Here is a 12,005-nt window from a genome sequence, read left to right as displayed (position 1 = left end):
TTAGTCTTCATTCTAATATTGTAATGTCAGAAAGAATCTCCATTCCTGAAAAAAGTTGAGAACTAGATTTTGGACCTTAGAATAGAATCATATTTGAGAAGTTTGCAGAAATATTATACTGAATCTTGTTAGGTTTAGTTGGGTGTTCCTAATAAAACTGTATTTTATCATTGCAATTAAATATTCTGTGACTTAATGCTGCATCTTTCTTTTAAGTCACAAATTGGATAGTCCTTTCTCCCCCCCAAAGTGATTTTCCTTCCTGACTACTTAGTCAAACATACTATTTGAGAAAAGTACTATTTTTAGGTAATACTAATTTCCACTCCTAATCTGCAAGCAAAATGCTTGTGTTAAAAGAACAGAAATAATGGTTTTCAAAAAAAGAGAAAAATTCTGAAAAATAAGAATAAAAACGCAATAAAACAGTAAAGAAGCTAAATGTTTAACCATCCAAAACCCAAGTATTTTATATATTATGCACTTCATTTCAAGTAAATTATATGAAGAAGGCTACCATGGTTTCAATTCCCTCTGTGTTATTGGATATTAGGGGGCACAGAAATAGAGCTCATAAAGTATATTCATTAATAAGCTCTCCTTCCTGTATCCTTCACCTTTCTGTTATTCTTCACCAGAACACCCAATTCATGTTTTAAAAAAATAGACTAGCAAGAATCAAAAGCTATACAACACAGATGCTACTCCCGCCATCAGAATCAGGTCAGTTTTTAACTTCATTAAATTGCTGTCATATGGTGTCTGCTGACATGCATCAGACTTTGGAGAGTCTTACTCATCAGGTATTCTCTAAGATTGTTAACAAGAACAGCAACTCTCATTAGGGGTCCCCAAAAAGCAGTTAATTAAGGGACAAAGGTTGCTCAGATTGTGACAATTACACCTGTAGGTTCCTGTAGAAACACCAAAATATCTAACGTACGTATGTTTGGTTGCTTAGTACAAGAAATAAAGAGCTAGTCCATTACAAAAATGAGAGGCAGAAACTGTCAACCATTTGAAAAGCTTTACGAAAATGATCATCCAATTAGTGGCTATGATCAAATCAAGCATGAACTCTCTCTGGATGGCTCCATAATTTTCCTTCTTGCATGGTGTAATTTCATATAGCTCAAATGAACTCGTGAGAGGTAATTCAGTTCCAAACAGTTTTCTCATCACTGCTAATTATACTAATACATTGAAATGCCTTGTACAAAATGCATGAGCCCTTTAAGCCACCTCATTAATGTGATATAATTTTTGCCAGAATATATATCAAACCTATTATCACCACAGGTTTTCTTTAGCATTTTTTTTTTCAAAATGTCTATCAAAAAGCTTGAAAAAGTAGATTTCTTTGGTCTGCTCTCCTCATAATTAACTGTTTCTTTGAACTGTGGTTGTCTATTGTGGTATTTTTCTTTAAACAGTACTAGCAGTATGCAGTATGATAGGGGTATCCCTCATGCCCACAGGTTTTTCTCCCCGAGTATTTGATTCCTCAAACCTTTTTTCCAATTGTAGCTGATTCTTTAAATGGCAAATGGTGCATGCAATAATGTGCAAAAATGAGTTATACAAACTGAAAGCAGGGGTGTAAAAAGAAGCATCATCTGAGACTAAAATAAAGACAGATTTTATGGTATTTATGTCAGTTAATTTAACTGCTGGTAGGGGCTTTTGTTGAAACATGAGTTAGTTCCAGTGTTTAACCTTGCAGCATTAATTTATGCTTTATGGCATGAGTACTTCATCACTCCCTCCTTGGGAAGACAGTTATCTCATTAGCTAGAATTTAATGAAATGCAAGGATACACTTCTTAATTTCAAAGATTACTATAACACAAATCAGGTGTAAATCTCAGACTGGCTGTCCCTTCTCTTTGCCTGTTTAAAAAAATAGGTTCATTTTGCACTCATATCACAGAAATTCATTTGGTGGGATAAATTTCACTACTGCTATTCAAAAGGCATTTCTCCTCTGTAAAAGTTGGTTTAACTTTGTGTGCCATAATACTGGTGACATTTAAGATCTGCATAAAGTTTGAGGTTTATAACCCATCATTACTACTATGATCAATTTAGAAAAATATAGTGTTGATTTTGCTGAGGGATTCTCTTGCACGAGGAGGACTGAATGGGACTCGGTTTCAATTTCTTATAGATCTACAGCACATGTACGCAAATTCCACAGTACTGATAACTGACTAGGATATTTTACTGTTTTAGCATTTCACATTAACAGTAAAAGAAGCTTAACTGTAGAATCTGGATAGTTACTGGAATTTGGACAACGTTAAATAACTCACAAATATATTTTTAAAAAATTATCTATACCCTATAAAACATATATCATATGTGAGGTGAAATCTGGGCTACACTGAAATCAATGGTTAAATTCTTGTTGGGGCCAAGATTTCACCCCAGTATGTTTTATATATTGGGGGAGGACAGGTGAGACTTGTAACTGATATGTAAATCATATTTCTGTTTATAAAGACTCAATGCAAAAGATTAATAGGCAGAAAATTCCTGTCTATGTTGTATTGTATTGGTGCTTATCACCATATTATACTCCACAGTATACCTTCAAGGAGCTTACTTTTTACCAGTTCAAGCTGTGTGGAATACAAAGCTAAGGCTGTAGTGAATGCAGGCTGGTCAAAAATGAAGTTGCTATGCAATGTTTTCCATAGCCCTTAAGTTTATTGATGTCATGAATTCATTTTACTTTAGTTATTGAGACACCAATCCTGTAATTCACTACATGTGGGTGCATCACTGTGTACGACTGTGCTGTATCCAATAATACCAAGATTCAGGGAGTTCATGATATTAAGTTTTTTGCCTGTGAAGGATGCCAATTCTAAATTCTTGTTAATAATAGCAAACATAGTTTCCTTCACATTGGTATCAAAAGAGGGAAGTCTATCATAACATTCTGGTATCATATAATGTTGATGGCATTCCCTCATAATGAAGAATTTGATACGCACATATTAAGATCTGGAAAAATATTTTTTTAGATTAATAAAGAGCAAAGCCAATATTTTACACCTTTAATAGTGCATTAGAAATTATGTCCCAAATTTTCAAAGATCATTAGGCACCTTCATGGTCAAATGGGCACCTTGTTCAGTTTTAAGTGGAGGATGGGCAGATAAGTAATTTTCAAGATGGGGTGCTGGGCCTCCTGTGTGCCTACAGATTGCCTTGAGTATATAAGGTATATTTTCAAACTGAATGTCCTGGTGGGGACGGAGAACATCCTATGTGGTTTTGTGCACTGTGTTGTTCTTTTCACTAATGCATGGAACGCTTATACTCCGCAATTAAATTATTTGTATTTGTAGTACACAGTAACCAGAGCCGGCTGTCTACAGTGATCTGCATTTCCATGATCTCCCCCAGCAGTCCAGAGCCCTGCCTTCCACAATGGAGGATGACTTTTTGTCTCTGCAGCCACACTCCATGTTCTTACACAACAGCTGTTCTTCTCAGGTACCTGAAAGTTAGGCATCGGCAGGGCATGTCTAAGTCATGTAATTAGGTGCAGGTTGAAGGAACGGAAATAGATACCATGTAAAATCAAGCACAAGGGTGTATTACGCACAACGCTGGCAGAGTGTCACTTTGCTTATTAGGCTCAGAGACACTTCAAAAGAATTGATTACAATAGATTATATAGGGTACTCATTGGGCGGAGAGAAGTGATGGGGTGGGAGGTCCCAAGCCCCTGGATAGGTTCTAGCAGCAAGATAAGATAAGCACAATAAGCCAATGGTCTAAAAGATTACATAATGGTTCCGCCCATGGCTCAGGTTAACATATTGCTAATACACAGGTAATTACCCTCAAACTATTCCTATTAAAGTATATAGGTTAAATCCTAATTTTGGGGTCCAGGAGAATGAGGTAGCAGCTCTCCTGGTTGACCAACAGGTACATTCCTGGAGATTTAAAGCAAAAAGCAATAATTAGTATTTAACAATAACAATTGTTTATAGTTTTACCCTGGAATTTCTGTGGACTAGGATTGGTATATATCTGTGAGGGGAGGATGTCATAACTCATGTCAATCATGTTAGGCCTCTCCCTGAACTCTGGCATCTGAGGGGTATTGTACCACTATCTTCTTCCTGCATCAGGGAGTTAACTTTGAGGCCCTTCTCAGCGCTTTGTGTGTCTGTAACTCACGATAAGGACACCCAATTATGGCTCACCATCTGGAGTTATGCTGATTCCGCTCATCGACATGAAACACACAAGGTTGTCTGTCTACCCCTGCTTTCTTTTAGCCTTGTATTGTTCTTTGTTAGCTAGGCCCCACGCCTCAGATCAAGCTGTGGACTCCAGACCTATATGAAAAGTTCTTAACAGAAACTGTGGTTAAGATTTTACATCCACATTAAATGGATTTTGGCCCTTCACGGGTTGACTCAGAAGCCAGGACAGTGCATGCAGAGCAGGCTGGTTTTAGAGAACCTTGGAGATGTCCTTCTGAAGAAAAAAAATAGTTAATCAAATAATCACAGAACAGCTGGTTGTGATGTATTTTGGCATTTTGGGATGTATACGTAGGGGCATTTCCAGCAGAGCGAGGGACATGATCGTTCCCCTCTATTCGACATTGGTGAGGCCTCATCTGGAGTACTGTGTCCAGTTTTGGGCCCCACACTACAAGAAGGATGTGGAAAAATTGGAAAACATCCAGCGGAGGGCAACAAAAATGATTAGGGGACTGGAATGCATGACTTATGAGGAGAGGCTGAGGGAACTGGGATTGTTTAGTCTGCGGAAGAGAAGAATGAAGGGGGATTTGATAGCTGCTTTCAACTACCTGAAAGGGGGTTCCAAAGAGGATGGATCTAGACTGTTCTCAGTGGTAGCAGATGACAGAACAAGGAGTAATGGTCTCAAGTTGCAGTGGGGGAGGTTTAGTTTGGATATTAGGAAAAACTTTTTCACTAGGAGGGTGGTGAAGCACTGGAATGTGTTACCTAGGGAGGTGGTGGAATCTCCTTCCTTTGAGGTTTTTAAGGTCAGGCTTGACAAAGCCCTGGCTGGGATGATTTAGTTGGGGATTGGTCCTGCTTTGAGCAGGGGGTTGGACTAGATGACCTCCTGAGGTCCCTTCCAACCCTGATATTCTATGATTCTATGATGTCAAGTAGCATGCTGATCTAGGTACTGGGCTAGGAGATGTGCAGAGACTTCAGCGCAGAAGTCTGTGCTGTGGTCAGGGCTTCGATTGCAGTATTCATGAAGGCAGCTGTCCCATGCTGATTCAAGACATTCATGCAGAGCACTCTTATAAACCTGGGTCATCCAGCTGCTTTTTGCCTCCTACTGCATATTCCTGTTTAAGTACCTTCAGAACCTCGCTATAACAGATCATCACATTTTCCTTCCCTGGAATCAAGCCCTCTTGATATGAAATGCTGGGTGTTGGCTCTGGCCTATCCAGCAGGTTCTTCAGGGTCAGATGTCGCATGTGCTGGACTAAGATGGCACTTCTTCACCTTGAAGAGTTGATGTGAAAGAAGTGACATTTGACCCCGCTCTCTACCCCTTCCTCTCCACCTTTTGGTTCAGATATGGCCAGCTTATCTATCTGCCTTCAAGAGAAGTTTATTTTCTGTTTGGGCCATTTGCCTTCTGCTTCCCTCCTGATAAGGGTGTCAGACTATCTATATCAGATATGGTTAGGTGGTTTTCACCTTTCTAATAATTTCAGCTCTGCATAACCGGGCAAATGCTTGGCGCGTGGCCACACAAAAATTATTGCAAATGTTCAGAAAAGATAGAGGACTCTTCTTTAAAAAAAAAAAATCCTGATCAGCCTGTGGCGTGTATACACTGGGTGCCTACAATCAGATTTATGTGCCATCCAAGTGGCTTTGAAATTTTTTGACACTGTATGGGAATTGCTCCAGCACTGAAATGCAGCAGCCTCTGGGTGGAAAGCAGCCCAGATGGGAAAAGGGGGCACAGCACACCATCTTGTCCTCCTTTAAGTCCCTCCTCAAAACTCACTGTAATGCATACAGTAAACTGCAACGCGACAATAGCTAGTCAGGTAGACCACTCTGATCATTACTGATGACTGGCTTACAATTATGTACTTCCAAAAGGGAGAATGGTCTACTGGATAGGGCCCTAGCCCAGCACTTGGGAGACCACCTGAGTTTAAGTCCCTTCTCTGCTGTAGACTTTCAGTGTGACCTTGGGCAAGTTACTGTAGCCTCTCTGTGCATCCGTTCCCGATCTGTAAAATGGGGACAATAGTTCTTCCCTATTGTGAGGGCAAATACATTAAAGATTGTGAGGTGCTCAGATACTATGGTAATGGGGGCCATATAAGCCCCTAAAATAGATAGAACATTTGTTATACAGTTCCCCCCTCCCCATCTGGGATCCCTCTTAATCTCATCCACCTATTATGTCTTGCTATTTGATTGTAAACTATTTTGGGGCAGAGACCATCATGTATGCTTGTACAGTGCTTAGTACAATGGAGAACCACCTGGTTGTGCCGTTTACGTGTTACTTTAATATAAATGTCCAATAATAATAACAATAAACATGCTGCAAAGCGTGTGGGGACGGGACATATTGAACAAGGATGCTGAAGCAAATCCCCTATTCACAGGAAGCTCGCTATGGAATGTCTAATACACACACACAGCAGATAGGATATAATTTTTCAAGGTTTCAACCAAAAGACTCCTCCGCAGTAAAGTGCATGAATTTCAGTGTATCTACCGAAGAAGGAGGAAGTGCTGAATTACTCCTGCCTGGATTTGACCTTCTGGTTTCAAGGAGTCTGCACAGTTCAAACCAGATGCAAAGACTTACATTTACTATACTGTACAAATGCCCAAATATTACTGAGAGTCACAGGGTAAGCTGGCCTGTTAATGGGGCTGTGGCTCAGCTACACTCCATGCCAGGCTCAACCCAACTTTCCCAGGTGAAGGGAAAAATGCTGGGGTCATATGGTGGAAGCTGGGGGAGGGAGAGCTGCAAGAAGGCTCCTCCAGGAAATCCTGGGTTAGGAAAAGAATCTGCTAGGTTAAGGCTTTGATGGGGTCATCTGCTGTGTAGGCAGCAGGAGAAAGCCTCTGAGACAGAGGTCTTAGGAGCGTCTGGGAAACAGGACCTGATTTACTTGTTTTGGTGGTTGTTGAACTGTGTGTGTGTTTGAACAATTGACACATCCCTGGAATGCTGACTCTGGTGGAAGCATCATGGATGCACTGGCTGGTGAGCTGGCCTGCCGGCTTACATGGTGGGGAAACTGAGACAGAGACAAGGTCTGACACCAGGCTTGGGGAGATCCTGTTACACGCAGCAAGAACTGTATTTAAGAATGGTTTTGTTCTTCATTTAAATATCAAACAAGATATATTTTGAGATTACAGATGAAGAGCTAAAACAATTGTCACTACCCACATGCATCATCTGTTTCATGCTCATATGGTACATTCTAAATAGGGCCAAACTTCAAGAAAATGTGCAGGTCTTCATATTTGGGCTTTTCCTTTGGCCCATCTCTAGCTTTTATAGAAAGCTTTTTGAACTCCTGAGCGCCTCACCCGTCCTCTCTTGTTCACTGCTCTATAAGCTTTTATGTTGACAAGCACTCTACTTGTTCTCCAGAATTCCTACTAGCACTGTAGTGGTTATAATCTGGATTATCTTCTTTTCTCAGTAGCACTGATGGTAGTTTTCAAGGGAGAATTTTCACTCATGGCTGCTCTTCAGTTTATTTTATTTTTGCCTTGCCAGATGCTCTTTTTCACATTCCATCTTGGAACAAGTGTGGCCTCCTTTGCAGCGACTGTGTACACAAGGCTCAATTGCTCATCCTCTCAGAAGAAGTTCACTTTTCTTTAAAGTCTAGACATCTGTGAAGGTGGCCAGAGGCCTAGATCTTGATTTCTGAAGAAATGTTAACATGGTGGGAGGGTAAGATTATTCATCAGAGTTACAACTTGAATGAAGTGCTTTACTTTTAATTCTGTATTCTTGCATGCAAAGTTCATAGCAATCTGTGAATCTAACCTTTGACGTAAATCATTTCTTACAATAGTAATAGAAGCAGTTTGTCTAGTGGTTTGAGCAGGGGATTGGAAACCAGGACAGCTGGGTTCTAGTGTCTGCTGTGTTACTGACTGTGTGCAAGATTTTGAATTAAGGCACTGTGGGCACATTTTCAAGAAGCCACTGGTTTTGGTTCCTAGGTGCCTAAAGTGTCAGTTAAATCCAGTATTTAGGTACCATTGAGATTCTCCAAACCCTCCCCTCAGCTGCAGCCTAACCCTGTAGGCACCTAAATTCCCTATCCACCTACATTTTCATCAGTGAAGTTCCCTAATTTTTTGCAAGTGGGCCTGTGTAAAATTGCTTAATTCCTAATTCCTCCCAAACTGCTTGATGACTAACTCATGCCTAAACCCTGGTGGGATTCACAAACTGGGCATTTCCCCTCCTATCTCGCCTGCACAACCTGATCCAGTTGACATGTCCAGAGCATGCCAAACCCACACAAAATGAAGCCGAAGGTGAGCAGATTGGGATTTGTGTGTGTGGTGGGGGTTCTCAATAGACCCAATAGTTTGGTGGCTAGGGCACTCACTTCGGCTGTTGAAGACCCAGGTTTCATTCTCCACTCTACCTGATTTGGACCCAGGTATCCCACATCTTTGGAGAATGCTGTAACCATCAGCCTGTTGGGTATTCTGGGCAGGCTGCTCTCAAGTCCTCTTCTTTAAGGTGTTCCATGTTGTATAACTAATTCAGTATTTACTGGGCCAGAAAGAGAGTGAGAATGACTTTCATAGAATCATAGAATATCAGGGTTGGAAGGGACTCAGGAGGTCATCTAGTCCAACTCCCTGCTCAAAACAGGACCAATCCCCAACTAAATCATCCCAGCCAGGGCTTTGTCAAGCCTGACCTTAAAAACCTCAAAGGAAGGAGATTCCACCACCTCCCTAGGTAACACATTCCAGTGCTTCACCACCCTCCTAGTGAAAAAGTTTTTCCTAATATCCAGACTAAACCTCCCCCACTGCAACTTGAGACCATTACTCCTTGTTCTGTCATCTGCTACCACTGAGAACAGACTAGATCCATCCTCTTTGGAACCCCCTTTCAGGTAGTTGAAAGCAGCTATCAAATCCCCCTTCATTCTTCTCTTCTGCAGACTAAACAATCCCAGCTCCCTCAGCCTCTCCTCATAAGTCATGTGTTCCAGTCCCCTAATCATTTTTGTTGCTCTCCGCTGGACGTTTTCCAATTTTTCCACATCCTTCTTGTAGTGTGGGGCCCAAAACTGGACACAGTACTCCAGATGAGGCCTCACCAATGTCGAATAGAGGGGAATGATCACGTCCCTCGCTCTGCTGGCAATGCCCCTACTTATACATCCCAAAATGCCATTGGCCTTCTTGGCAACAAGGGCACACTGTTGACTCGTATCCAGCTTCTTGTCCACTGTAACCCCTAGGTCCTTTTTATAGCACAGTTAGGGCACTCACCTGGGGTGTGGGAGACCTAAGCTCCAGTTAGTGCTCTAGTGAATAACTAACCATTTTTCCAAAGTGCAACAGTTTCAACAGGGGAGATTGAGATCAATCCACCCCAGAACGCCTAGTGGTTAGCCTGCTAACCTGGGAGACCTGCATTTAAATCCCTGCTTCAAATCAGGTGGAGTGGGGCAGTGTGTGCCAAACTACCTTTAAGACTTGGGGCCTCTCCTTGGCATTTTCTACTGGCAAACTTAGGCAGCTTGTTGGTTTCTGTGAATCCTCCCTGCTCCCTCTCTCCACGCATTGAGTTAGGCAGCCTGGGCCGAACTCAGGACTGTGAATTCCATTGGGCAGCATGTTGCCTAAGAGTTAGGTGTTGCAATGCCTCAGTCCCTTTGTGAATGTAGCCCCTAGGGCAGGGGTGGGCAAACTTTTTGGCCTGAGGGCCACATCGGGTTTCTGAAATTGTATGGAGGGCTGGTTAGGGTAGGCTGTGCCTCCCCAAACAGCCAGGCATGGCCCGGCCCCTATCTGACCCCCCGTGCTTCTCGCCCCCTGACGCCCCCCTGGCAACCCCTGCCCCATCCACCCCCATCCCTGCTCTCTGTCACCTGACTGTCCCCAGGACCCCGCCCCTCCATCCCCCCCCACTCCCTGCCCCCTGACCGCCCCCAGAACCCCTGCCCCTGACTGCCCCCTGCCGCCCCATCCCACCCCTCCTCTCCTTCCTGACTGCCTCCCCTGGGACCCCTGCTCCCATTCAACCCCCCTGTTCCCCGCCCTTTGATTGCCCCGACCCCTATCCACACCCCCACCCCCTGACCACCACCCCAAACTTCCCTGCCCTCTCTCCACCCCCACCATTACTGCGCTGCCTGGAGCAGCGGTGGCTGGCGGCATGGCTGCACCAGGACAGGCAGCAGCAGCGTGCAGCCACTGTAGATGGTCAGCACTTCTGAAAATCCCAAGTTAAGCACCCAAAATCAGAGGACACCTTTGGAAATTCTGGGCCTTAACTTCTCTATCACTTCACTGTAAAATGCATATAATAATATCTAATTTGTAGTGGTGTTTTGAGAGCTAATTAATTAATAATTGTGGTATTGCCAACACCAGATATTCAAAGATCACGAATTAGGCAACAACAATTGATGAATGGCTTAAAAATGATGAGATTTTTTAAAAAATAATGAACTTGGAGTTCTTTGTTTTGGCCCAGTTTTTTAGCTTTTAGGGTTCATGTTTTCAGATTTTTCTCCATGATAACGAAGGTTCCTTTTTTAAAAATGTGAAAGCTGAGATTCTCACAGTCATATGATTCCAGGAGCAGGGGTTCTAAGAAAACCAATAAATATAATGCCAACTGGCAATGCTGAGTGCAGTGTTGTGATATCCTCAGATGGAAGTGGCTGTATAGAAAGCCAAATCATGCTCATGTTGAAGTCAATGGACAATCTTTGATTCAGTTCAGAGGGAGGAAGATCAAGCCCTCTGTGGCTGACACAACTGGAGGAGGAAAGAGACCTCAAAACATCAGTTTCTATCATAAATCAAGGGTAAAAGACTCCCCTCAACTCTTTATCTCAGTGATGGAGTGGGTAGGAGAAACTACCTGTACACGCACACCTGAACTGTTCCTTTGAATCTGCAGCAGAATGTCAGCCAGGCGGAGGCTGCAGAAGAGTTCTAGGTAGAAACCTCACAAGCATTAGAGAAGCTTTGGGGAGAATACGGTTTTTCTTTATTCCAGTAAAGTTCCTTGGTCAGTGTTAGAAGAAAGACACACTATGATTCCTTACCATTGTCACATAACATCTCCAATTTACATTATTTCTTTAAAAAATAAAACCAATTTGGATCTATCTATATCCCCCTTCTGAAATGGTGCAAGAAAGAAACTTGTGGTTTCTACATATCCCCTTCTGGGAGAGGCGGAAAAGATGAGGGCACTGGCAGTCAGGAGTTGGGGGCTTACATATATAAGCTCTTGAGCTCCAAGCAGCTCTGCAAAAGATGACCATGGAGTTGTTTTTGTTTTGGTGGTGTTTTTCTATTGCAGAGTGGACAGCCTTCTTTCTTGCTAGATTGGTTGCTGTGAAGCTCATATTCTATGCAGCTTTCTATGACTCCCACTTTACGGTAGGTCACATATTAATTTAGTCTGAATAGATCCTAAAATTATCCATTCTAATTTAAAAAAATCCTGTTTGCCTCTTCCACCTGTGTTTTTATTTTAATTTTTTCTTACATTATTTTTATCCTGCCATGTAATGGACTAGTTCATGATTTCCTTTCCTCAGAAAGATTATGACTTCAAATTGTGCTTAGTTTGGTTCTATTAAATTACCATTATTTTCTTCTTGGTAATCTGTAGTGTCAGTTTTGCTTGTATTAAGGGATTGACACAAATAGCAGTTAAAATGTAACAATAATCATATACCCAACAGATGACCACTAACTTGCATA

The 12,005-nt window shown here is 42.1% G+C and overlaps 1 long non-coding RNA gene across 1 annotated transcript in view; it reads left to right on the top strand.

Moving 5' to 3' along the window:
* LOC122466224 overlaps positions 1-12,005 on the top strand; it is a 48,641-nt gene that overhangs the window by 25,348 nt on the left and 11,288 nt on the right. Inside the window, exon 2 of the long non-coding RNA XR_006291583.1 lies at positions 3,357-3,504. This is a non-coding gene — a long non-coding RNA (uncharacterized LOC122466224). The remainder of the gene's footprint in view (positions 1-3,356; positions 3,505-12,005) is intronic.

Source organism: Chelonia mydas, chromosome 6 (genome assembly GCF_015237465.2).
Source record: "Chelonia mydas isolate rCheMyd1 chromosome 6, rCheMyd1.pri.v2, whole genome shotgun sequence".
NCBI lineage: Eukaryota > Metazoa > Chordata > Testudines > Cheloniidae > Chelonia > Chelonia mydas.
The sequence above is the reverse complement of the archived record's forward strand: the minus strand, read 5'-3'. Positions and strand labels throughout refer to the sequence as shown.